Raw genomic sequence first — 27,230 nt, forward strand, 5'->3', positions numbered from 1 at the left:
GCTAGATATCATCATCATTTATTTCCACATGGTCCATCTCCCCTGCTGGAATACAAGGACTCTGTTTTTTTCACTGTGGAATCCCCAGCATCAGGTACTTAGTAGGACCTTAGAAAATAAATTTGTTACTGACTGAGTAAAATGGAATTTGTTTGCCTCTTGCTGGCATATCAGATCACTTTACGTCTCTGGGTATCTGGAAAATGGGAGCGTTAGAACTGGACTGGCTGCTGCTGATTCCTCTGCTAGCCCTTGGGGAGGGTAGCACGGAGGAGCAGGATATGCAGAGAGTGAGAGCACAGGCCCAGCACAGGCCCTGGACATATCCTCACTTTGCTGAGCCTCAGTTTTCCCTTTAAAGGGGGGGAAATGGTCGTACTTCTCCAGAAGGCTTTCATGAAGATTAAGCAGGATAGTAGGAACTCAGTGCTTAACACAGAGGCAGGGCTCATTAAATGCAAGGTAGGCTGACTCATGGACCCATAAAATTGGCCACACCCAAATCCTCAGAACCTGTCAATATGTGACCTTCCATGGCAACAAAGGCCGTGCACATGTGATTAAGTTAAAAGTGTTGAGGTAAGAAGATGATTGTAGATTATCCAGGTGGGTACGATGTAAGAGGGAGGAAGGAGGGCCAGAGTCAGAGAGAGAAGAGGCAAGAACAAAATCAGAGGTTGAAGTGATGAGCTCTGAAACAGAGGAAAAGGCTGTGGTCTTTCCACATGGCCTTGCTGACAGGACAGGCTACTTTTTACATGGACTCAGAAGATACCAGTATGGGTTTTTCTGGGACTCCCATGACAAATTATTGCAAACTGGTTAGCTTAAAAATGACAGAAATTTGGGGCGCCTGGGTGGCTCAGTGGGTTAAAGCCTCTGCCTTCGGCACAGGTCAGGATCCCAGGGTCCTGGGATTGAGCCCCGCATCAGGCTCTCTGCTCAGCGGGGAGTCTGCTTCCTCTGCTCTCTCTGCCTACTTGTGACTCTCTCTGTCAAATAAGTAAATAAATAACTCTTTTTTAAAATGACAGAAATTTATTCTTCTACAGTTCTGGAGGCCAGAGGTTGGAATCAAGGTGTAGACAGGTCTGTGTTCCCTCCAGAGGCTCTTGGGGTTCTTGGGAAGAACCCTAAGGAAGGCTCTTCCAGCATCTGATGACTGAGGATGAAGCTGAGATATTGGGATGTCAGTGTGATCCACTCAGTGTAAACCGCATTGAAGTCAACTTAATTCAAGGGGAACAAATCCAAACACTATGCCTTTCTTTGGCTATCTAGTAGTTAGCTATATTATTAAGACTTAACTCTTGGGTTGCCTGATGGCTCAGTCGGTTAAGCATCTGTCTTTGGCTCAGGTTGTGATCCTGGAGTCCCAGAATGTAGCCCCATGTCAGGCTCCCTGCTCAGTGGGGGAGTCTGTCCTCCTTCTCTCTCTCTGCCCCTCCCCCTGCTCCTTTTCTCTCTCTCAAGTAAATAAATAAAAAAATTTTAAAAAAAGACTTAACTCTTAATCACTTTTGATAAGCGCACATTCTCTCTTTTTTATTCATTAACGAACACTCAAAATGCAGCATCTATTGATTTGTGAATCCTGAGAACTTGTGATGATCTTTTGTCTCTGAACTTGGATTAGGGGTAAAATAAGAAGAACTAGCCTGATAATCTCCTGAGGACTTCGGTTTGGGTTGATCCTATGTGGGAAACAAACCTTGGATCGCTGGACTCCAGGCTCACCTCTATCTCCTGGCTTTTGTCTCCGTAGGCTCTCAGAGGCTCCTGCCCAGAAGTGGTCACTGTTGTGTTGGGGTGCAGTTAGGGGGTGGGCAGGGCACCTAGTGTTAATCGGAGTTCCTGGAGGAAAAGTCATGCTCTGAGGACAAGAGGGTTTGGTTTCACATCTGGTTGCACTTCCGGTGCACAGGATGTTGCTGGGGGGAGGTTCTTACACTTGCTGGCACACAATGTCTTTGTCTCTCCAAGCCACCCCCCACGGGATGCTTGGTTGGTTCATGAGCACAGGGTAGAGAAGGTTCCACAGGCCACAGAACCCAGAACCAAAGGAAGGTCTGGGAGTCAGCTGTGGAAGTAGGATTGCTCAGGCTTGCTTGCTAGAGGGCTGTGTCCTACTGCATCCTCTGGGTCGCTTTGCCTTTTTGGTTTTATTAATTATTCTTTATAACATTTATTAGTGAATAAAAAGAGAGAGAACCTGTATGTATTAAAAGCGATTAAGAGTTAAGTCTTCATCCGGGAACCCAGCTCTGTCGCTGATGCCCACTGTCACCCAGGGACTAAGCACCAGAGTTCTGGCTTCCTTCTTCCTCAGCTCTGTCCTGATCAGTAATCTATACAAGTGTGGAATTTGGAGGTAAAAGTTCTCATTTTAAATTCAGCTTAATTTCGGGGCACCTGGGTGGCTCAATGGGTTAAAGCCTCTGCCTTCGGCTCAGGTCATGATCCAGGGTTCTGGGATCAAGCCCCACGTTGGCTCTCTGCTCAGCAGGGAGCCTGCTTCCCCCTCTCTCTCTGCCTGCCTCTCTGCCTCTTTGTGATCTCTTTGTCAAATAAATAAATAAAATCTTTAAAAAAAATAAATTCAGCGTAATTTCTTATTTCTTCTTCTCCAATCTTCATCAAATTCTCTCACTTCCCTGAGCTTTGAATGTTTTTAATCCATAAAACGGGAAGAACAACATCTGACCAGATCTTTATGCGTATGAAGTGTGAAAAAGCTCTTGATAACTTCTAAGTTCTCCTCAAAAGTGAGAGGTCATGTGACATTCCCAGCTGGGATCGAGTGGTCACAAATGGACAGGTTGGGGCATTCAACAAAGGTGAAGATAAGAAGTAGGCAGGTGGAGTTGGGCTGTTGGTACAGACTGGGCCATGTGTTCTAGGTGCAAGGGAAGGTACCCTGAGGAGCATCCAGAATCATGCCCATTTTTTATATGAGGAAACTGAGGGCAAAGGGGTAAAGAGCTGGGCCCAGCTGCCAAACTTCTTTTCCTTTCTTCATTATTTCAACAACATTTATTGCTACCTGCCCAAACTTCATCTAGGAATTTTTTTTTTTTGTCATTGCTGTTTTTTAGGTTTTTATTTATTTATTAGAGAGAGAGAGCAAGTAGGGGAGGAGCAAAGGGAGGACTAGCAGACTTCCTGCTGAATGCAGAACCCAACATGGAGCTCCATCTCACGACCCTGAGATCATGACCTGAGCGGAAATCGAGAGTCAGATGTTTAATGCACTGAGCCACTCAGGTGCCTCCTAAGAAGGTTTTTTAATTATTTGTTTTCCCCATTCCTCTACCACCTAGACTGTCAGTCCTCTGGGAACTAGAGCCTGTGTGACTGGTGCATGTTTGTGTGTCCAGAGTCACAGGCCTTGGACTGACATGGAACTGGGCCTTGAAGAAGTGCCCAATGGGTGATGTGCCAGATGCCTCTCTTAGCTTTTAGTCCAGGGGCCTTGATAGTTCAACTACATCTTCCTGTGTCAGGGGTGATGTGTGCAAGTCCTACCGTAGGTTAGGGCTTGAGAATCTTTAAAAGAAATCCTCAGCAAAATATTTCCTCAGCAGAGACCTGGTTGTCATTTCGCATCCACTTCTCAGAAATTAATAAACCCAGGCCAAAAAACTACCCATATGGAAGGCATGAGAAAAGTGAACTCCATGAGGTTGCGGATAGGGTGGCATGTTTGTGATTGTGTTTCAGTGACCAGGAGCAGGACGGGCCCATAGGAGACCCTTGGTCATGTCTGTAGAACGAGTTAAAGAATGAATGAGTGGCTTCTTTAGAATATTGATGAACTTGTAGCACAACTGTAAGATGATTGTTGGAATGACACTCTGATGGCCCGCAGTACTCTTGAAAATGAGGGGATGAGGGCAGTACGATGACAAGAGGACACAGCGTGCTTTCGTCTGTCACTGGAAGTCAGAATATCTGGTTGGGTAGTTTTGTATGCAGATGGGGGTGGGACAAGGGAGCACTTGCAGCTGCGTTGGGAATGAGCAGGCCGTCACTGAAACCATAAATATGTCAGGGACCCACGCTGGGAGGCTGACAGATGCCCTCCCTGCAAGGCTCAGATGGGAGGGACGCTCCAAGTCCAGATTTTAAATTAGATTCACCTGAGCCCAGTCAGGGACCTGTCATCCTTCCGATGGAACGGTAAAGGAAAGGGAAGGGAGGGGGGCAAAGGAAAAAAATCTTTGTAGCTGTGCCTACCTGACTTTCCTCAGTGGGAGACACATGAAGACTGTTTCATGTCAAGGAGAGGTAGTTAAAATGCAGACTGCTCACTCCTGGTCTCAGAATTCGGGAGGTGTGGTTCATGCCTGTAGACCACTCATCTTCCCTTCCTTTGATCTATCACTTGATGTAGAGGAAGGCTTTTATGTGTGATTCCTACATAATGGGTAATTTAGTCCATCCCATTATGAAAAAATAGTAAGTCCTGTTCTAGTATCTTTGCTTCAGTTATTCCTTGAAGTTACTGGTAGGTATTAGGCTCACACACTTTAAGTAGCTTGAGCACTTATGCTCAGTTGTTTATATTATAATTTGGGGGCTCCTTTTAGATGGTTTAAAGCTAGTAAACTGCAGGTAAAAAATACAATAAGGATGATGACATAATCAGCCAGCATGTGCATTTTCGTGAGAAAGATGACCAAGGGAATATTTCAGCGTATCACCCAAATATGACTTGTCTTATTTGTCAGAGACATTAGCATATCACCATAGATACTAATTCTGGTTCCATTTCAGGTGTCTTTATGCAAGGATCCATCCTTAGAAAAATACCCTCCCTCTGCTCGAAGCCTAAGTACTGTATTTCTGAATTTACTTCCTGATCTGGCCAAATGAGGGTCCTAAATTAATCTAGAAGGAGTCAACCACAGAAATCCTGAGGCTGAGGCTCACACATGACCATATCTGAATGAAGTGGCTGCCCCTATGGAAGTTCAAGTTCACCGAATTCAGGTGAGCCACTGCAAACCAAGACTAGTAACCCCGGATTCACAAACCATATATCTACCCTTCATTTCAAAATAACTCAAAAAGTTTTGGGGTGCCTGGCTGGCTTAGTTGGTAGTAATATGCGACTCTTGATCTCGGGGTTATAAGTTCAAGCCCCATGTTGGGTGTAAAATTATTAAAAAAAATAAAATGTTTAAAAATAAGTCAAATGACTCAAAAAGTTTCAAGGTTGGAGAAAAATTCTTCCCCTACATTTGCATTTATCAGAGGAAATTCTATACAGACTGATATTTTTCTAAGAAAGGGTGTACTTTGAAATAATAATTGGCTGAATTGCCCTTTGAGATATGATTTTAAAGCCTTTGAAATAGATCCTGTGTGCACTTGACCTTTCTTGGAGAGATCTTAAAGAAGTAGAGAAGAATGAAAAGGAACAATAAGTTGCGAGTTTCTATTTTGGTTGAAGAAACATGAAGGAGGAAAGAAGGGGGCTTCTATAGAATGGAATTTTTATTATATAACTCTTAGGGGAAATAGAATAAGAATGTGTGCATATTACCAAAGTGATCAACCGATTTTTTAATATACTTGATACTGAACCTTTTCTGGCCTTTTTACTGCAAAGCAGAGGCATGCTTTGTGGACCAATTTTCAGGGCAGAGTTGAAATGAACCAAGAACGTAAGTGCAGGGTATAAAACCTTCGTTGACCAGTGTGGGCAGAGAAAACCTTGTCTACTGAGCAGAGACATGCAAGTCTAGAATGTCACTTCTGCTTCAATGCCCAGAGTAGTTTTACAGATTAGAGGCTTTTCTTCTTTTTCAGTAGAACTAAGTAAATTCCATGGATTCTGAAGTGAACTTGGAAGAGTAAATGCGGCCCGAATAATGGAAAGATTTCCTGATAACCTAATTAAACTGGAGCTGAGGTAAAGTTTAGGTCCACAAATTCTTTGTTGCTTCCTTCAGAAAGTGCAGTTTGACACATCACTGATGTATTATCTTTCTCGCTTGGTTTGCTCTCTCTCCGGGAAGCGAGCTGCCATGTTTTGATCAACATGATGCCGCCAATCCCTGACCAGCCACTTGTGAGGAACGGATTGTGTTGACCTCTAGCTCCATGAGTATGTTTGTACCTTGCCTTTGCCACATGCTATTCATGAGAGGTTAGTCACTAGGTCCCACATATACTCAAAAGAAAGGTTGACACAAGACTATCAGGGGCCCCTCAGGACCATGTTACAGGCTACCATGAGGGTAAATTCAGTTTCAAAACTATATTTTAAGAATAAGGTCAACTTTACTTCTGGAAATCTGGCTTGCTTTAGTAATGAAGAGAGTTTGCTAAAGATAATTCCTTGGTATAATGTATTGTAGAACTCTGGGGAGCATCCAGATGGAAAGCAAACTCCTGATACCTCATCAGATCTCAGTATTTGCTGGATGGTATGTGAAGAGCACAGTGTGAGCCTTTTCTCCCTTCAAATCAGGCCTTAAAAATGATCTCCATGTCAGAAATTCTTTTTTTTTTTTTTTTTAAGATTTTATTTATCTATTTGACAGACAGAGATCACAAGTAGGCAGAGAAGCAGGCAGAGAGAGAGGAGGAAGCAGGCTCCCCGCCCAGCAGAGAGCCCGATGCTGGGCTCGATCCCAGGTCCTGGGATCATGACCTGAGCCGAAGGTAGAGGCTTTAAACCCACTGAGCCACCCAGGCGCCCCCATGTCAGAAATTCTTAAATCCCAGTAGGTCCAGAGTTAAGCCAATCGTTTTGACTCCAGAGCCCAAGGAAAATGGTCTGAGGCATGCTTTCCACAGTGAGAGGATTATTCTCCAGAATCAAGGAAGACACAGTTTGCTATGCTATAAATCATCCACTCAGGGAAATAGTTACTGTAATGGCATCTACAGAGCTTCAAAGTAAAAAATTAATTTACAGAACGATCACAGGGAGAAAAAATGTAAAAGTAAAACAAAACAACAACACTTTAGAAATATGCTATTATCAGGCTAATTATAGCCTTTTGGCACAGAATCCATTCTACTGCCTAACAGTGAGAGAGGGAGAGAAAAAGAAAATGAGAGAGGGAGAGAGAGAGATCTGACTGAGATACCAATTCATACAATTATCAGCCTTTAGAAGTAGCAAAAAGATGAGAAGCACTAAATAAATAAATAATATACAAGGCCAGGTACTCACCCAGAGGCTTGTTTTCTCTCAGTGAATCTGGACATTCACCTTCCCACGGCATGACCTTCAGCACCGTCTTGCCAAGTGAGTGAACATTCCTTGTTGGGTTCTGTCCCACTGACCTTGTTGGCTTCTCACAGGGCTTCCAATGTCAAAGTCCCTACCTCCTGAGGGTTGATGCTGCTTTTGTTCTTTGGCTCTGACTGCTTTTCAGGACTTCCAGACAGAGATTTGTACAAATACAATCTCTCTTTCTCTCTCATTTCTGGAACTCTTTTTGGAAGGGCAGAATTATGCTAAAAGAGATTTTGTGTAGACTCACTAAGTCTATCTTATAGGAACACTTGAACCATGTGACTGACCAGTGGAATACTCTTGGGGGTAGAGGGATGATGCATATGGCTGTCACGTCCCAGCACTGTATAAGCAGAAAGTGTTGATATCTATCCCAGCTGCTGTGGGACAGACATGGCTCATGGTGGCTGGTTTGGTACCTCGATGTCCTTCCACTCCTTATGGCCAGTGCTACAAAAGTGTAAAGAAACTTGGAGACACTGGATGTGTCCAAGATCTTGTGGATCTAAATTCCATCCCAAGTCCCTGACCACAGGACTCTTGAAATGAATTTATGCCTCAGTGAATAAATTATATATATACAAAATATCTGTGCACCAAACATTCTAACATTGAGTCTGTTTTTGAAGGAGCTTCTGAAATGTGGTTTAAGCCTTCCTCTTTATACCAGTGGAGGAAACATGGAGGTGTTAATTAAACTCCTTTCTGCACAGTATCTATAATACTGGTCATACTGATCCCAGGGAGTTCTGTAAAGTCAAAAATAAATAAATAAATAAATAAATAAATAAATAAAGGAAAATCACTAGATAGTTCTTGGCATTTAGTAGATGCTCTATAAATGTTTGTGTCTCAGGCAGTGTAGACAAGTGAACAATAGGGACGGTTTACTGCATACTATGTATCCTTTGTTGCTTTATAGTGTTCACAGGTGTGTCCCATTCTCCCAGCCTGAAGCCACTAGAAGACACGAATCATGTCCTATCATTCCTGGAACCTCAGTGCCTGGCTGGTGGTTTTCATGATAGCTTCTCCTGCTAAAAACAAATAATAACAGAAAAAAACTGATTAAACCAAAGAAAGCCTGGATTCAAATACTGGTCTAAATTCTTTTGGGACCAAGACTTCTGGGCCTTCTTTTGCTTACCTGTAAAAGAAGTGTTTTGTTTTGTGTTGTTCTGTTTTGAATCTGCCTTTCAGGGTTGCAATGGAAAAGGAATATGTTAAAGTAGGTAAAGCACATAGTAGGTTCATAAGAACTTTTAGGTCTTCCCTCATTTCCTTTTACTCAAAATGGCAAGAATCGCTCAGTTGTGCTCAAGCCTTGGGTGGCCCCGGTGTTGTCTCTTGTTCAGAGAGTCCCTCTACGTCTCAAGGGGCACATGAATGAAGACAGCAGCTGAGATGGGCAGGAGACTCTGACAGAACCCACCTCCTTCTATTCTTTCCTCCTTCCCTCTCTGGTCCTTCTGTCTACCTCCTTCCTAATTGATTATATTAGATGATATGTACCCAACCTGAGAGACATCAACCAAACATTTAAATCAAAAGGAGTCAAGGTTAGGGTGCATAGGTAGAGTTGGAACCCGTGGAAGCCCAGGATCCTTTTCAGCTTAAAAGAGCAATAGATTGTGGGCAGGCCAAGGTGAGGCATGTCAGTTAGAGGGGGAATCCCCTGGAAAGATGGCTGGAGAAATCAGGAGGAGCCAATTAGAAAAAATATGGGAGGCTATGTTCAGGGGTTTGGACCCCATCACATGGCAATTGGGAGAGCACAACTTTTGGAGATGGAAGAGGTGGAAAGATGGGAGGGGTTGTAGGACCAGGAGAGCAAGAGGCTGTGGGCATTCATCAAAGCATGGGTGCTGGCACATCTTTTTTTTCATTTTTCAAAGAACACTGATTTTAATGGTGTTCTTGGCTTGGGTTGCTATAACAAAATACCACAAAACAAGTGGCTTAAACAACAGACATTATTTCTCACAGTTCTAGAGGCTGGAAGTTCACATTTGGGGTCCCTGGATGGTTGGGTGTTGGGTGAGATCACTCTTCCTGATTTACATGCATCCAGCTCTCTGCCTCCCACAACCCCGATGGTCTTTCCTTGGTGTATGTACCCAGAGAGAGAGAGAGAGATGCCTCTCTCTTCCTCTTCCTCTAAGGGCACTCACTAATCTCACCTATGAGCGTTGAGTGGGGAGGGGGACATGAACATTCAGTCCATAACCAGTGCGGTGCAAAAGTGGACTCTATCATATCCCTCATATCCCTCATTATGGAGAGTCCATACTCCTCAATACGGAGGGTCAATATCCCTCAACACAGAGGGTCTGTATCCCTCAATATGGAGGGTCCGTATCCCTTAATATGGAGAGTCCAATTAGATGACAAAAGTTGTCATTTTTTAATTTGTCATTATTTGATAAGTGCACCTGGAGCCCCATTCCAGACAATCTCATGGAAATTCCCGTGAAAAGGAATATATAACACATGCATCTGTAGTCCTTAATACGTTGAAGATTAAAATGTTCGTATCTTGGAGCGTGGTGGCCCGAGATCTTACTTTTTACCAGAATTTCTTACCGCTATGTTATCAAAGAGGTAACCCAGATATCAAATGTGATAGGTATCAGCGCCCCTGAGTATCTGTTTGGTGTCTACTATGTATTACCATAGAGATCACTGAATTATAGAAAAGAAAGTCTCACGTCCAAAATCACTCCGGTGATTTTTGCAACACGTGTGTTATTTGAAATGACTCAGAATCTGCCCTCCAGCGCTTGAGAAATAGGCATCTTCTTTTGAAGTCATTGTCTTTCATTTAAATAAAAAAGGAGAGAGGTTGCGAAGGGAAAGACACACCATGGTGACTTTCTTCTGGCGTTCTCCCAAGAGGTTGAAACGTTGGTTTAGAACTTGGCTTACAAGTCCTGTGCATTTTGTAGAGTTCACTGCTGTTTAGGCTTAAAAGGTAATTACATTTAATTACGGTGTCCAATAAAACACACACAGCCACTCTGGCCCCAAGTGCAGCCATAGCGATGAGATGGAAAGTTACACTTGAAGATGCAGGTCTGATTCTTGTGAAGAGAAGTTCCTTGCCCCAAGACTTCTCTGAACGTTTATCAGAGGGAAATGACAGTCAAGATTCTGGATGTAAAGAATGGTGGGAGAGTGGAAGATTTATGTGTCAATTCTCAGATTTATTTTGATAGATTGTACTGTATCAATATGTAAAAATCTAATAAATATAACTCTTTATTTAAAGAGGGAGCAGCTCTAATTTTACTGTTTCAGAGAAGAGGTTTGGCAAAAAGTCAGAATGTGCATTAAAAACACACTTTGAAGAAGTCTAATAAATAAAGTCTTTGAAATATGGTTTCCCAGTGAAAGGCATTTTAAATCATTTTGATAAAGAATCTAAATTAGACCTTTAAATAAGAAAGCAAGTTTTCCTTAACTTATTATTTATAGATAGTTTGGAAATAAAATCTATGCGAGCTGATTTCTTCTTCCATTCTTTATAAGGCAAATAAATATATTGTCAAGTTTTAACAGCACATGTGGTTAGCTAAAGATTGTCGTCCTTAAAAGGGGGAAGCAAAGGCTAGCTAGCTAGCATTTACTGGGCACTTCGTGCGTACTGGGTGAAATGCTCTCTATTCACTGAGCATATTGCTTCCCATCACTTTGCCTTAAATTCCTCACCTCTAAATGGGGCCAGGAATAGTACCTGACTAATAGGGTAACTGGCAGGTCAATTAAGTTTGGACGTGCAAAATGCTTAACTGTGCCTGGTATGTAGGAAGTGTTAACAGATGCTAACTCACAGCATGGTTGTCCTCGTTTTACCTGGCTTCAGGTGACTAAGGAATTTGCCCACAAGTGCATAGTAGCTTAGAATCTGAATTCAAACCCTGGGTGTCGACTGTGTCTGGGGATATCCTCAAACCAGTGCATGTGCAGAATAATGCTCTCAAACTCTTGTGCTTTCTTAAAAAAAAAAAATTATTTGAGAGAGAGAGAGAAAAAGCGCACAAGTGGGAAAGAGAGACGGAGAAGGAGCATGAGTGGGGGAGGGGTAAGGGGAGAGGGAGAACCAGGCTCCCTGCTGAGCGGGAAGCTTGAATTGGGTTTTCATTCCCAGACCCTGAGATCATGACCTGAGCCAAAGGCGATGCTTAACCGACTGAACCACCCAGCTGTCCCTCTCTCCTCTTCATTCATTCCATCGTATTTTATATGTATGTCTGCATGTTATATCCCTATAGTACATAATATATGCTGTATTACTATACATATAAATGATAGTATATTGTAATATGGTATATTATATAATAAAATTATAAGGCAATAATATTGTATAATATGTTATATATAGATAATACATGATGCATAATGTAAAATATATGACTTATAATAGACCATATTCCTATATGGTATATCATATATTAATGTATTATATATTACTATATATAAAATGATGTAAACATGCTTTACATTATTCATCTATTATATTGCATGTAACATGTTATGTATTTATCATATGATTTTTCATATTCTATACTATGTAACAATATGTATTATACACACTACATAGTGCATATATCCATGCATGTATACGTTATACATATACCTGTAATATACATGCACAATGCACATGTATGTGTACATGTACACAGATTTACACATATGCATATACATATACTTACTGTATGCCATGCACTTTGGATGAAGTGTGGCAAGAGAGACCATGTCCTATGGGACTGAACTTAAAATAGAACAGGGAAGACAATATGTATCGACAATTAGGATAAAATCATTAACTGTTATGATCAAAGGAAATACAGGCTGCAAATAGGATATGTAATGATGGCGGAGTAGGGACAGCTACCTGCTGGGCGATGAACGAGTGTTGACAATCTGGTTATTTTCATTAGACTCTTATTTGCTTAGGTAGACTTTTAATTGACCAGAATGCCCCATTTCCTAAATATTTTGGATAATTGAGCTATTACTGAAACAACTACAGAGATCAGAAACCGTTAAGATGATGCTTAAGGCAAAGTTTAGGCTGATTGCATGCTGCCTGGTAAAGTACAAGGAAGACATGCACGAGTCAGACACACTTGAGTTAGAATCTTGTCTCTACGGCTTATCCATTCAGTGACTCTACTGCAAGATTTAACTCCTCTGAAAGTCACTTGCTATCTCACTGAAAGGGAGACAGTGTTCTTCCATGCAATTTTTGTGTGTTCCAGTGATCTCAGCTCTCACTTTGTACCCAGGAGATAGCTTCCTGTTCCCTGGCAGGTGCGCAGGTGGAACACATCAGGACACTGAAGAACTCCCCCACAGGGGGTTGACTACCAATCCGGGGATATTTGAATGCTGAGTAACTTGCCATAACTTGAACCATTTTAGTGACGTCTGTTCCTTCTATAGATTCACAGTACAAGGGCTAATCTTTACGTGGGCTAGGAGAACATTTAGGGATTCTTGGAATTTGCTATCCATTATTGGGGAGTCTATCTGTATAACTTCCCTTAGGTCAACATGCGGTAGGGCTCTGAACACTGTTAGGGCTGCAGAGTTTGGGGCTCCTTCATTGGCGGGTTTGGGATCAGTCTGTCTTTCACCTGTGTGCTCCAAGTCAGTTCTGGATTCCCTCTCCAACCTCCAAACCCTCCTCTCTCTAGAAAACGGCACACTGCCCTGAGAAAACATTTTATGACCTGGTAGCATTTGGGTGATGATGCACCCAAAGGAATTAGAGTTGTGGTTTGTACTTAGTGCCTCCCCCAGGCATTGATGTGAAAGGCACCGAACGCAAGATAATCACTGGGGGAAAGTGTATGGACTTTCACACCCTTCTTCCAAATCTATCATCTCAAAAGCCTTGCCGGAGAACCTTTGCTGTGACTGAGACCATCCACCTTCCACTGTTAAATTGCCAAAATACTGGGGAAGTGGGTGGGGTTAGGGGGGTGTTGGATTTCATATCCCCTCGTATGCATGCACAAGAACACATATTCAGTGGGAAATTTATTCGGTAAGCTCTGTTTAAAAACTATTTAAAAATCAGTTTTTATTTACAAAAATGCTGTGTAGTGTCATGGAGGCTTAGATCCAAGCCTTTTGCCATCCCAACTTAATAGCCAAATCCACCGAGGAAAATGATTTCTCCATCCCTCTCAACATTCATATTCAGGCGGACGCCGAGGGCCATCACTTTTCATATTAAGGTAATCCACATTTGTTTATATCTCCCGCACCCAAGGAAAACGAGACTGCCTCCTTGATGAATAAATTGTATTTCTCTGAGAGAAGAAAGCCATACGGCGAGGCAGTTAAATGTCAGGAAAAATCACATTCAGAAGCGCATCTGAAATTAAAAGTATGCCATGAGATGTGACATTCTTAACTTCGTTGCTACTGAGTAATTGTTAATTAGATTAATGACCATCCAGTACGCTGAGCTGGAAACTTCATTTTCATGCAGTAAGGTGTGAGCTCGCTGCTTTGCCTGCCTGGGACTGATCTCGGGGCTTCAGAAACAGCTGCATGAGGAAGTGCAGTCATAAGGTTACCACCGCCACAGCAAAAAATAAAAAAAAGAGAGAAGATAAAGTCTCAAAAGCCTTCGAGTGTCTGTGCCTTCCTCCACAAACCCACTTGTCGATTAAATTAAAGCATTCCTCCCAGCTCAGTTCCCCAATCTTCAAATGCTTCTCAATAAACTGTTGGAGATCTTAGCCCTTGTAAGAAATGAATCATATTTTCTCTGTCGTACTTGATCGCTGTTGACTACTAATTCACCCCGTATTGATCTCAAGGCCATATTTCTTACCGTTTAGATGGGGAATTATCTTGGGCTATTAAAATGTGGCCAAGTTTCAGAGGCCTTTACAATCGCTATACCCAGAGGCTAGCCTCATCCTTGGGAAGTGTGCACGAATTGGGCATTCAGACCTGACTTCTTGCCCCTTCATTTCTTGTGTCTTCTTTGGTCTTGGGGTCTCTGGGTCAAGAAGCCCTGTTATTTGGGGGAGGGAGGGAAAATACAGTGCTTAAGAAGGAGTGAGAGGTTTATACAGAGATGGCCTCTCAGGGAGATGCTTGCCCAAATCGCCTTATTCTTACACTTTTCCCTCATCCTGGAAACTCCAGAAAGAGGCTTATTTAAAAGACTCCTTGGAAGGGCGATATTTTTTGCTTTGTCTGCAATGCAGACCATGCAAAACAGGGAAGATGTAAAAATACCATCTCTTCCTAATTATAAATGTAGTATACACTTATTATAGAGAATGTGGACAACTTAGAAACACATAAATGGGAACATAATATGGATCCCCAATCTCAGGGACTGCTATTATCTAACCTCTGTGATTTTTTTTTTTTCCCCGAGAGAGAGAACAAGAACATGTGTGGGGGCAGGGGGAGGAAGAGAAGGAGAGGGACAGAGGGAAACTTAAGCAGTTTTCATGCCCAGAAGGAGCCGAACCTGGGGCTTGGTCTTAAAACCCTGAGATCACAACCTGAGCTGAAATCAAGAGTTGGACGCTTAACAGACTGAGTCAACCAGGCACCCCTCAACCTCTGTATTTTGAAAGAAAGAGTACATAGTGATTTAGAGTGTAGACTCTGACTCCAGATGCTTGGGGTGAGAATATAGGCATCACTATTCAATGGCTGTATGAACCCGGGAAGTTGAATCAACTAATTTACAGTGATCTTATTAGTGATGACTTTAAGGGGATATTGTGAGAGACAAATGGGATGATGACTCATGTTGAGAGCCCGACCCAGTGCCTAGCCCCTAATAAGCATTTGATATGAACAACAATCACCGTGTGATATTTTGTGGTAGGATTCTCTTCCTCCATACACAGGCATGTAAATGCATACACAGGATCACCCATTGTCAAGTATTGACTACCATGTCAAAATGTGTTGATCAGCGTTTTATATCATTTCATGTATCGAGCACCTGAATTTAATGTACTTGTTATATGACTGTGCTTTATTGAATCCTAGTAATTTATATTGTTGCATAAATCATAGGAATAGGAAATGAAGGTCCATTTTTTTCCTCCCTGGGCAGCTGAGGGATTCTAGTGCAATTCTTGGAAATGGAGCCAGATGCCTTATGGGATGGGAGAAGGCCAACTTGGCTCTGGGCACTGGGCTTATATAATTTTCCCCATGAGACAGTTGGTGAGGCAAAAATAAAGAGAGTGAGGAAAATGCTCCCAGGTTCATTCCCTATCCCCTGACCATTAACAGAGATCTTATTGAAAGCAGCCCCTCAACAGGATTTGAACCTATGACCTATGAAACATGAAGCCACCCACTTCCCAATCTCCTGAAAAAGCTCTTGTCCTGCTGGGTGGAATCAAACTGACCTGAACTGGCATTTGGCCAAGAGAGAGAGAGAAGGGTTACTTTTCCTTGGAAGTGGGAAGGAGTCCATTAGTTGCTCTAATGATTGTCTGTAAGAAATGGCCTTGGTGAGCAGGGTGCAATGAACTGGGTTGAAACTGAGCCAGGATCTTTGGGTTATTATCTCTGCTCATATAGTAGGCACTAAGCATTGTTAATGACCCTCTGGGTTAGGATCTACATTTGTAAGAAGGGATAGACTGAAAAAGGAGAGGACCATTGGACTAGAAATAAACAGCCTTGGAGTCTCCAACTTTTTCTCCAGGCCTCACTTTGGTATTGGTTCTGAGATGTGAACTAAAGCACTAGGATTTCCTTGATTGTCTTTCTGATCTGCTCTATGTATTGACCACTTCTCAAATTAGCCACTGGTGTTGCTGTGGACTTGGCGGGGGGGGGGGGGCGGCGGCTAGTTTAATGGTGCAGGAGAATAATACCAAGTTGGTTGGCAACAGACCATTCTCTCCTGCTGACCACAGCACCTGGAAGCTCTAATGGGCTGGGGTCACAGGTCTTTAGACCAGTCCTGCTACCCCCTCCATCTCTCCACCCTGGCCCAAAGTGTCCCTCCCTCTTTCCATCCCAGCCCATCTTTCCTTTGTACTCCTCCAGATTTTTCTTGATCTTTCTCTCTCCTATAGTTAGCTAAATGCTGGTTTTATAATGCTTGGAGGTCTTTTTCAACACATCTATACAGTTTTCATACACACATATAGATGAGTCTAGAAAATAGGCTCCCACTAGGCAACCCACCTTCCCACCACAAATGTTATTGGAGTGATGAACAAACCGTGCCATTTCAGGGATGAGGAAACAGGCTGGAGGGATCGAGCCACTTGCCCAAGCTCCACAGCTAGTCACCTGTGGAGCCGGGGAGCACACATCCTTGACCTCCATCTGTCTGTGCTCCTCCTACTTGTATTCGGAAGGAAATGACAAGGGATTTCACCCATCATGTCTTCCATGTTGCCTTCTCAGGAGTAATGATGACTCTCGCTGACTAGGTCTTTTGGTTTTACAGACTGGATTAAAGAGTCAGTCAAATTAAGGAGTCCTGTGCTTGCTTTCAGCAGGATGGATCCCTTGGACCCTTCAGGAGGGCTGTCCTAAACACACTGCCTCCCACCAGCCTTTCGGACACAGACAAGTCCCTGAGTCTCATTAACTCCTGCCTCTCTGCCCATCTCCAACTCCTTTGTCCTGGATGAACTGATCTGGATTGTTTTTTGTTCTCCTCTGACCAGCCCTCCCCCATCTGTGTGACTTACCCCATCTCATCAGGATGTCCTTTTGATTTAAAGCCAAGCCTTCTCTCTCAAATCAGGAGGGGTGTCCTCTGGGAGCTGCCACTGCTCTGGGCCTTCTCCTGCCCAGCAGCATTCCAGGCATGACATGCCTTTTCTCACACCACGCCTCATTTGATACCTTTGTTGAACCACTTCTTTCCCAAATCCTGGCAACCGAGTAGCACCTTAGCACGGTTATAAACTTCTACCACGAGTTGTTGCTGATGTTTTCCAGATCAAAACGGCATTTTTTTTTTTTAACCTTTTTCCATCTGAGGCTAAATGCTACTCCTGGAACAACCCAGAAGAATAAGCCTGACCATGGAGGGGTGACTCTATTCTGCTTGGAGAACAGACGAGCTCTCTGAGCCGTAAAACTGTAGAGGAAAAAAAGAGAAGCCAAATCCCATGGCATGTGTTCACTGTTACTCACTTATTTGTTGAACAGACACTTATGAACACTGGCTGCTTTTTTTTTTTTTTTTTAAAGATTTTATTTATTTGTCAGAGAGAGAGAGAGCATGTGTACACAAGCAGGGGAAACAGTAGGCAGAGGGAGAAGCAGGCTTTTTGCAGAGGAAAGAGCCTGATACAGGGCTCGATCCCAGAACCCTGGGATCATGAGCTGAGCTAAAGGAAAATGCCTAATGGACTGAGCCACCCAGGCATCCTGAAGTACTGGCTTCTTAATGGGGCAAGCATGGTGTTGAGTGTCACAATTATAAAATACAATAGGACAATGGTCCCCTCCCAGAGGAGATATTGAAACAAGAGTGTGGCATGGTGGTTTCTGTGACAGTGATGAACACAGGTGCCATGCACATTTCAAAATAAAAGTATAGCCCCAGGTCCATAAGCATTTCCCAGAGGGAAGGCACCCTACAGAATAGAGCTCAGATTTTAACTGAGTTAAAAGAGTTTGGCCGAGGATGGGAAAAGTGTGCTCAGGCAGCAGTAACATTTGCAAAAGCCCAGGGAAAGGAGAGAGCCTTGGAGGACCTGCAAAGAAAGGAAAAAGATGAGGCCAGTGGGAAAGGCAGAGTTGCATAAAGAGTTCTGAATGTTGTGGTAGGGCAACTGGGGCCCTGATGTCTCCTCTTGATGGCAGATGTCATGACCATTTTTATGTAGTAGGCAGCATGGAGACAGAGAGCAGTTAGGGTGCTGTTTCACTCATCCAGGGGAGAAGAAAGGAAGGCCTATATCATTGTGGGGGGGGGGGTCAAGGGAAGGCAGAGAGTATTTTGGAGACTGAAGCAAAGGGCTTGGGGCTAATTGTTGAGTGAATGAGAGGAGAGGGTTAAGGAAGACTCCATTTCTGCCCAGGGCAATTGTTGGACCACGGATGGTGCCCCTGGGTGAGAAAGGATGCAGGTATAAGTCTGGTGACACGGAGAAGATGTGTTTCTTCTGGGATATGAATAGTCATTTGGACAGGTTGATATGAGCTTGGAAGATACATCTGACCTGAAACTGTCTTCTCATGAGAAGGATGTTCGGTGGTCTTCCCATGATGACTGGGAACACTACAAACACTTGGAGAACAGATAACTCTCAGAAGGGTAAAACATCAGGAAGAGTTCACTTGCTTCCAGGACAGGGACAAGGCAAGAGTTTGCTGTTCACTCGAGTCCTTTCCTGTCTTCTCCTCCCAGAATCTTTTCAGAAGGTGGGGAATTTTGGCTTGGCAGGGAGTATGGTTGGCAGTGCCATTGAACATGTACTTGACGCAACTCACTGCAGTTGACAATGCAGTTCTCAAAGCACGTTCATCATCTTGGTTGGTCGCCCTAACATTAGTGTAGGAAGATATTTTCATTTTTGTCCTTTGAGAGGTGAGAAAATCGACTCAGGGAAGGTGGTGGTTAGGGGACCAGGTTAGCTTGAAATTAGTGGAGCTAGGATCAAAACCAAGGTTTCCTTGTTTCAGCTGTTCAACTTGCCCCACACATGACATTGTTGTAAGTAATCGAAAAGCTGCACCTGTTCCCTAGAAAGTCAGGGATCCTGGGAGGCACAACGCTAGCCATTGCTGAACAATTTGTTCACGCTCACATTTCTGTGGTCCTTTGTGGGGATCATTAGATTCACACCACAATCTCATTTGAGATGAGGATGTCAAGGTTTGGAGATTAGGTAGTCTGCCTCATAGCAGGGCAGGGATTTGAATTGATATCTGTTTAACTTTTAAGGCTCTGATTTTATAAACAAAGACTGGAAAGAAAGAGAAGTACTTGGCCACCAATAAAGCAAAAACACAAGAATTATAAGCAAAGACTTTTCACTCATATTTTTCTTATACTTTCTTTTTGCTTTTTGCTACTTTGCTTTTCATTTTGCCACTATGCTTTTTGCTGGCCACAAAATAATACATGTTCATTCTAAAAATTTTTTTAAAAATGCAAAAAAAAAATGGGTTGAATGAAATTCCTCATCAGTTTGTAAACTGTGTGAAGGTCAGGATTTCATCTCTTTTGTTGCTGCTGAGTTCCCAGCAATTGGAAGACTGAGTCACACTGAATGAATGAAAAATGACCCAGAATTTCATCTCTTAGAGATAGGTGCATTAACATTTTGGTGCCTATTCTTTTGGAATTAGATTGGTAGATAGAGGACTGATGAAAGATAGATAGATAATTGTGTTACCAAAATCCAAGTTCTGCTGTTTATTGCTCAAAAGTTCAATACAAAAGAGACAAATTTTCATTGGAAAGGAATTTGAGTTTTATTCAGGAGGCTGGCTCCCAGGGGAATAGGCAGACTCTTGTCCAAAAGCCAACTCCAAGGTTTCTGCCTGGCCCAGAGATTTTTAGAGGGGTTTAATGAGTTAAGGGTTTGCAGTGGTCAATAACATTTCTTGATTATATAAAAAGAGGATGATGTTAGCTACAGAGTTATCTCTAGGCTTGGAAGGTGGACAAGAAAGTCTGGCCCTTGGTGCCTGGGAAAGGTTGTGCAAGAGAATCTCGCAATGTGCAGAGCTGTTCTGTTCTTTCTAGGAAAGAATACATGATTTATAGATCTACAACGAAAGTTTTCATTAATCAGTCTTGTAGGCTAAGATCTTTTGCTAAAGCTTAAAGACTGTTAGGTTGGCTGGAGGTGAGCACAACTTCAATAGAAACATAGATGATAGGAAGATAGACAGGTGATAGAAGATTAATAATCTATATATAGACAGAAGGACAGAGAAAACACACAATACAGGATTCAGTGGGTGAGTTTATGTCAAGACCTCCCTTTTCCCTTTCCTGGTACACTAGGAATGTTTTCCTATTGGGAGAGATGTGATCTCACTGTCTCCACTGAATGAGTATTTCTCCATGGGTAAGGGTGTGGATTTGAGATGTCTACTCTAGACCTTTTATACCTCTCCCTCCACTTCCCACAGCTTGGGGAGCTTCCATCAAAGCTCAGAGAGTTTATTCCTACCATATTCCTACCAAAGTTTCAGGTGCTTTGCTGAGAGGGAGGGCGGTCTCGTGACTTGATGAAAGCAACCCATCAGTAGGGGCCATTCGCCCACTTGCAGGATGTCTGTGTGGACACCACACCATTCCCTGCTGGGAGCCAGTTTTCTCCAGAGACCCAGCTCCTCACTTCAAGACCTTAGTGGCCTTTTCTGGATTTGGCAGACCCACTTTGAGGAAGATAGCAGCCTGAGGAAGCTAGCCGACGTGCATTACATGCTGTTTCAGAAATGCGGTCTTCTGATCCCGTGTACTAGAAATTTCCCCAGATCATAACACTTTCCTTGGATCTCAAATAACCCCTCCTTCTTTTTTTTTTTTTTTTTTTTTTTTTATTTTCTTAATGGCAGTGAGCTACCAACTCTGACACACATGAAGGATCCAATTTTCTTTGAATTGAGAAGAGGAAAAATACCGTTAGTGAGTTTTCATCATTAATTTGGCTTTTATAAAATATAAAACACTTGGTTATTGCAGTCCAAACACACATCAACCTTGCTGTGAGGGACTTTGGCTGTGGAATACAAATCATTCTGACCAAGTGCATAGAATAAAATTGCCCTATGTTCACATTTTGTGAATAAGAGAGAAGGAACTATTTACAATCACGGGATAGCAGAGCCCTGGGAAACAATCTTGCTCTCTCCCTCCTTTAAAGGTGAAGTTGGTGAGGCTTAAAGCGGGTAGCGACTTGCCCAGTCACAGTTCTCAAGGGTTGAGTCCTCGGAGTCTCAGCCCAGAGCTCTGGTCCACAAGTTCACGCCATGAGTGGAGATGCAGAGCCACTGCCTGCTTTGCCCAGCAGAGGCCTCAGAATCAAGTCTCTCTCAGGGTCCAGGAGATTTAGCACCTTCCCTCAGAACTCCTTCCAGAGCCCCACACATAGGACATAGGCTCCAGACTGGGCACCTTACACACAAAGACTCTTCTCACCTCGGTGATCACATTCATTTCAAGAAGCCAGGAAGTGGCGCCATGTCCCCAGAGCCCCACGAGATAGATGACATCATTATTTCACAGCTGAAAAACTGGGGCTCAAGGCAGAGAATCACTTGCTTATGGAGAGGGTGGTGGGGAGGCAGGGCCTGCATTCAGTCTCAAGTTTGGGTCAAAGATCTTCTTTCTTTATCCAAACATTCATAGTCTCCACTCCTAAATGCCAATAGCAATCGCCAGGCTTTGTGCTGAGGGCCGTGCAGGTGTTCTGTGATATGGTCACACAGCCAACACCACAAGGCAGGGACTGGTGCAGTAGTCAGTGGTAGGGGAGTGTGGGGTCAAGAGAAAGATACAAGCCTGATCTGGCCTTTCTGGCTGGGAGCCACTTTGACATTTGGTATCTTCATCCTGCTGGCCTCTGTGTGACTTTGCACAAAACATGGGGTTGGGGATGCAGGCTGGGCAGCATGCTAGGGAGAAACTTCCTTGCTCTGCTCCCCTTCTCTGAATGACAAACAAAACCCAAATCCCTAGTATCAGTCAGCTCAGGTGGCCAGAACAAAATGCCTCAGACTGGCTGTCTTAAGCGGTAGGTATTTATTTATTCTGTTCTGGAGGCTAGAAGTCCATGATCAAGGTGCTGGGAAATGTGATTCTGGTGAGAGCCTCTTCCCGGCTCGTAGATAGCTGGCAACTCATCATGTTGCCTCACGGAAAGGCAACTCACCTTTCCTCTGGCTGTGGTCAAGGGAGGGTGGGCAAGGTGAGCTCTCTGGTGTCTTTTCTTATAAAAACACTAATCCTATTCAATAAGGGCCCTACCATTATTACGTTGTTTGACATTAGATATTTCCCTAGAGGCCTCAGAGCCAAACACAGCTACCTGCACTGGGGGTGTTAGGGCTTCAACATATGGTTTTGGGAGACTGCACAAACATTCTGTTCATAACAACCATCAAACTGTAAACGCCCCATAGGGCTCCCCAAGGCCTCCTAATAGCCTGCTGGGCTTTGTCAAATTACAGAGCTTCCTCGTTGACCTAAATATATACATATATATATATATATGTATATATTTAATATATATAAATTTAAATTTAAATATATAAAATTTATTTATATAAATTTATTTATATAAATTTTATATAATTTATAAACTTATATATACACATATATTTAAATTTATATTAAGAAAAGGCTGGCTTCTATTCCAAGTAATTTTGCAAACATGGTACATAGTTCGTCTTCCACCATGGTTGGTCTCCCACCAAGCCAGCCTGGTCCAAGTTGCTTGGCCTTGCTGCGTGGTGGCAATGGTCAGGCTCAGGTCAAGGGTGTTCTTTTTCATAGCTGAGATCTGAGAGCATGCAATACATTTGCCATCATCCCAATAATGAGTAGAGATAAACTTCTAGTGTCCATGATGGTTTGGACTCCATCTGGCACTGATGTCGGATTTTACAGTTAGCATGAGCTCCTGAATATAATGTCATATGACATAAAGCACTTAGAATAATGCTTTGATCATTGTAGGCATTATGTAGATGTGTGCTGTTACCATTGCTGTTTTGTTATTGCTACTGTTGTCTGGTTCAATTCAATTCCATTCAACTAAATCCAGTAGTTCATCCAGGATGGGCTGCCCTGTACTATACTAAGCACTGACCATTCAGTATTGGCCTCTGAATTCACCTAAGGGTTATCAAAGTGGCACTGGAGCATAGCAGTGGTTGCTTGGGCAGTTGGTAAGTGACGGACCGTACTTACCTTGGAGGTGGAAGAAGGGTACCCGGGGCCTGTGCAAAGGTCTGGGTTCTAGTTGTGGAACAACTACTGACCAGCTCTGTCACAGGGAGAAGGACTTCTCTGGCTCTGGTACTTTTTCCTGCAATGAAAGGAGTTACACATATCATCTCTAAGGCTTCATCACTCTGGACATTCTCTGAGGTAAGGCATGGAAGACATTCTATGTCAATCAACTTCTCTATCCCAAAATAATCTACTATATTTTTGGTTTATCAGCTTCTGTTGACAAAATTTAGATCCCTTTTGGGTCTATATGTTGTTATATAGAACTGAAACCAAGGATCAATTTTCCAGACCAATTAGTCACTTGTGAAATCCAAGTATCTATCTGTTTCATTGACTTTACAGTTTTTGTTCAGATATTTACCATCACGAAGACAGAGTCACCACTCATCATTTGGAGGAACTGAGATCCTTTGCCATGTGTCTATCCTTATTGTCATCCTTTTAGGGACCATAGCGGATGATCCTTAAAAGATGGTTCAATCATGCATAATGAACAGAACACATTTCTGTTTGGGTTTTGTGCATGGCCACAGGCATTTAGACTCTTTGGAAGTGAATAGAGGAGAACTTTCTTCAAGAAAAGGAAGAGCCAAGAGGCACATCAAAAGAGCAATGGAAACATAAAGTTCTAAATGCCAGGCCTTAAATCATCCCAGCAAATTGTAAGTCTGCTTTTTTTCCATTCTGGTCTCCAAAGCTTGATGATGGATTACCATTAGCTGGAAATAGTTGGAGCTTATGATATTAACCTAGTTGTTCGAGTGATTAAGGGCATCTGTTCTCCACAAATAATGGGTCTCATTCTGAGAGTGTCGACTATGGCAAAGTCTTTTAAGTTTTGATGAAGGACTCCCTGGTTTAGAGGTCCTCCCTATACACTCATGAATGGAATTGGCTGACTACTATAGAGAAGATGTTGTTTATTAGGAATTGAGTAACTCACCCCACCCCCCAATGGCTTTCTTTCACTGAGAAGGTTTCATTACTATCTTTGAAGTTTGTTGGATTTAGGCAAACCTATGACCTAATAATGCTGATGATAAATTATACTCTGCATCACCATTGCTGGGATTGGTTTCCTTATGTTCTTAATGGATAGAAGAAATAGAACACAGAGATATTTTTCTACTTTTCCTAACTTTATTCAGTTGTAAGTGGCAACATGAGAGCCTCAGCCCATCATGGCTCTCTTTTCATTGAAGGCATCCCAACAGATGCATGGGCTCCTCAAATATCTCATTTGTGCTCATACCTGCAAAGCTATGACATTTTGCCCCACACTTAAAGAAGAAATAGGTCATTTAACCTATTTTCAATCGATCCAGAATGATAAAAAAATTTTTTCTCAGGATCCTTTTTTCCAAAGAAAAAATAAGGAAACATCCTGTAAATCCAGGAACTTGAAAAATTCCAGTAAAATGCTTTATAGAGATGTTACCCAGAATCAGATTTTCATACTTCCCTTCTGTCGCACTACAGATTCCATATCCTTTAGAAAAATAGAAATTTTCTCCCTCACTTCAATATTTCCTAGCTTTCTTTCCCTTTACATCAGGGTTATCTGACCAATTTTATGGAAAAGTCCATTTCACTTACAACTCCAAAAAGAGTGGCATTTTCCATAGAATTTTTACTCTCGCTCATTCTTCTGAGAATCCTGTTTGAGGGGCTCCCCCTTTTCCACAGTAATTCTTCCATCACTGTCAAGGGAGCATCACCCTATCATAAATTTCATCTTAAATTGTCTTAGGAATTTATAATTTATTCATAAATGGCACTGTTTTTATCAAATGAAGAAAACTAGGGTGTATTGTATTTTTTAAAAGATTTTATCTATTTATTTGTCAGAGAGAGGGAAAGAGAAGCAGGGGGAGTGGCAGGTAGAGAGAGAAGCAGGCTTCCTAGTGAGCAAAAAGCCTGATACAGGACTCTATTCCAGGCCCCTGGGGATCACGACCTGAACCAAAGGCAGATGCTTAACCTACCTACTAGGGGTTTTCAGCAATGAATCCTCAGTCTTATGTTCTCTCAGGCTTTTGAAGATAGAATATAGAAGGGTCTATTTGTCTCAGAACAAATCAACAGGTGGTAAAACCCTTTGAAAAGCTATTGGAAAGATAACTGGAGCCTGGTGTTTGTTGTTTGGGGCTTTCTGGATGCAACTCTGTGTTTCCCCAGCATGCCATGTGTAGCCTGAATGCAATCATCACACCTGAGCCAGTGGAGACAAGGATTACAAAGGACCTTGCTAATTGTGAGGACCTTGTTAATTGTGCGGACTTTGCTAATTTCGCGCTAAGGTGAAGGTCTTCCTTCTGAGAATGGTTTGGGGGTTTTTATATACGTCTGCAAGAAACTCTTTACTGCTTGTTAGGACTCAAGATGACTCACACAAGGCAGTTCTCCTTTTATAGACCCAGTTAGAAACACGGCTGGAAGCTTGGGAGGAGAAGCAGGGAATTTAGAATATCTTCCTCTGCTTATAGTATATACACAAAATCTATTTTCACTCTTTAGAGCTATGCGTGACAGTATTTTTATATTTGTGGAGGGAAAAAACCCCGCGTACTTCTTAAAGTCTGATTTTTTGTTGTTGTAGAAGCTGTTGTGATGTTTATGAATACCACCCACCCCCATCAAATAGCCCCTGAGAAGTTTTCATGAAGAGCAATTGTCCAAGGAAAAACAGAAGGAAATATTCACAGCAGAGGCAGCTTTGCTTTCCTTGGAATGGGTGATTTGCCTAAAGAATGTATTTCAGAGACTGGAAACAGGTTCACGCCTCTCAGCTTCGATCCCAAGTGCAGGTCAGACTTCAGCTGCATATTAATTTTTATGGGCGTGTTACAGACTTGGAGTTGCAGACCGGGAGAGGCAGGGGGCTTTGGTAATGGAGGAGCAGAGTGACCCACACTCTGGAACAGCAGAGAGAGGATTCTTTAACAACGAGCCATTGATTTTATTTTCAGCTTCAAGGCTTTCATCACTAACAAAAAGGGTATACAAATTAATGGAGCTTTCTCCATCCCTGGTGGATTAGGCCCCACAGACAACATCTGATGGCTACATAAAATCCTAGTTTGCTTATTATCGGCAGTAGAAGGATTTATAGTTCTTGGGTCGTTTGTTAATTCACATGTGTCTCCCATATCAGCCCAAGATCAAAGTGGAGAGAAATAGGATTAATAAACATTGGGAGAAGATACACACACACACACACACACACACACACACACACACACACATATCACCCCCCCGGAAGACAGCACTCATCACACTGTTCTCTCTTTATATAATATTTATATAATATCTAGCTCTGTTTCATGCTTAAGAACCAGTGCTTCTGTTGGCAATGAACCCTGCAATGAAGTGTCATTTTAAGACAACTGGAGGACGCCTGGGTGGCTCAGTTGGTTAAGTGTCTGCCTTTGGCTCAGGTCATGATTCTGGGGTCCTGGGATCAAGCGTCTCATCAGGCTCCCTGCTCAGCGGTGAGTTGCTTCTTCCTCTGCCCCCTGCTCTTGATCTCTATCTCAAATAAATAAAATCTTAAAAAAAAAAAAAAGAAGACAACTAAAATCATTGCAACACATGATTGCCCAAATCCTGGGCAAGAGGCAGGAAGGATACAGGAGTTGATGGTCAGATGGGGAGGAACATAAGCCAGGAATGCCTACCCCTGACCTGCAAATTAAGTGTACTGCATCTGCATTTGTTTTCTCTGTTCTGTCCATCTGTGGCCCCCATCAGGGTGAAAGGGTCACATCTAGCCTGCTAACAAACAGTGGGAATGTGGTAAACTGACTTGTACTATGTCTTAGAGATGACACACTGCTTTCTTGTTTGCTGGCACATGTCATCTTCACCATGAAGTATGGTGTCTGCATCTCACAGAAGAATCGGAGCTCTGACAGGCAAAATGATGTGCCTACAGTCATGCAAAGGGACTGTAGCAGTTTCAATGGAAGCCAAATCTTTTGCTCCAATCCTGAATTCTTTCAAAGATACCAAGCTTCTCTATAGAAG

This window comes from Mustela nivalis (genome assembly GCF_964662115.1).
Source record: "Mustela nivalis genome assembly, chromosome: 6".
Taxonomy (NCBI): domain Eukaryota; kingdom Metazoa; phylum Chordata; class Mammalia; order Carnivora; family Mustelidae; genus Mustela; species Mustela nivalis.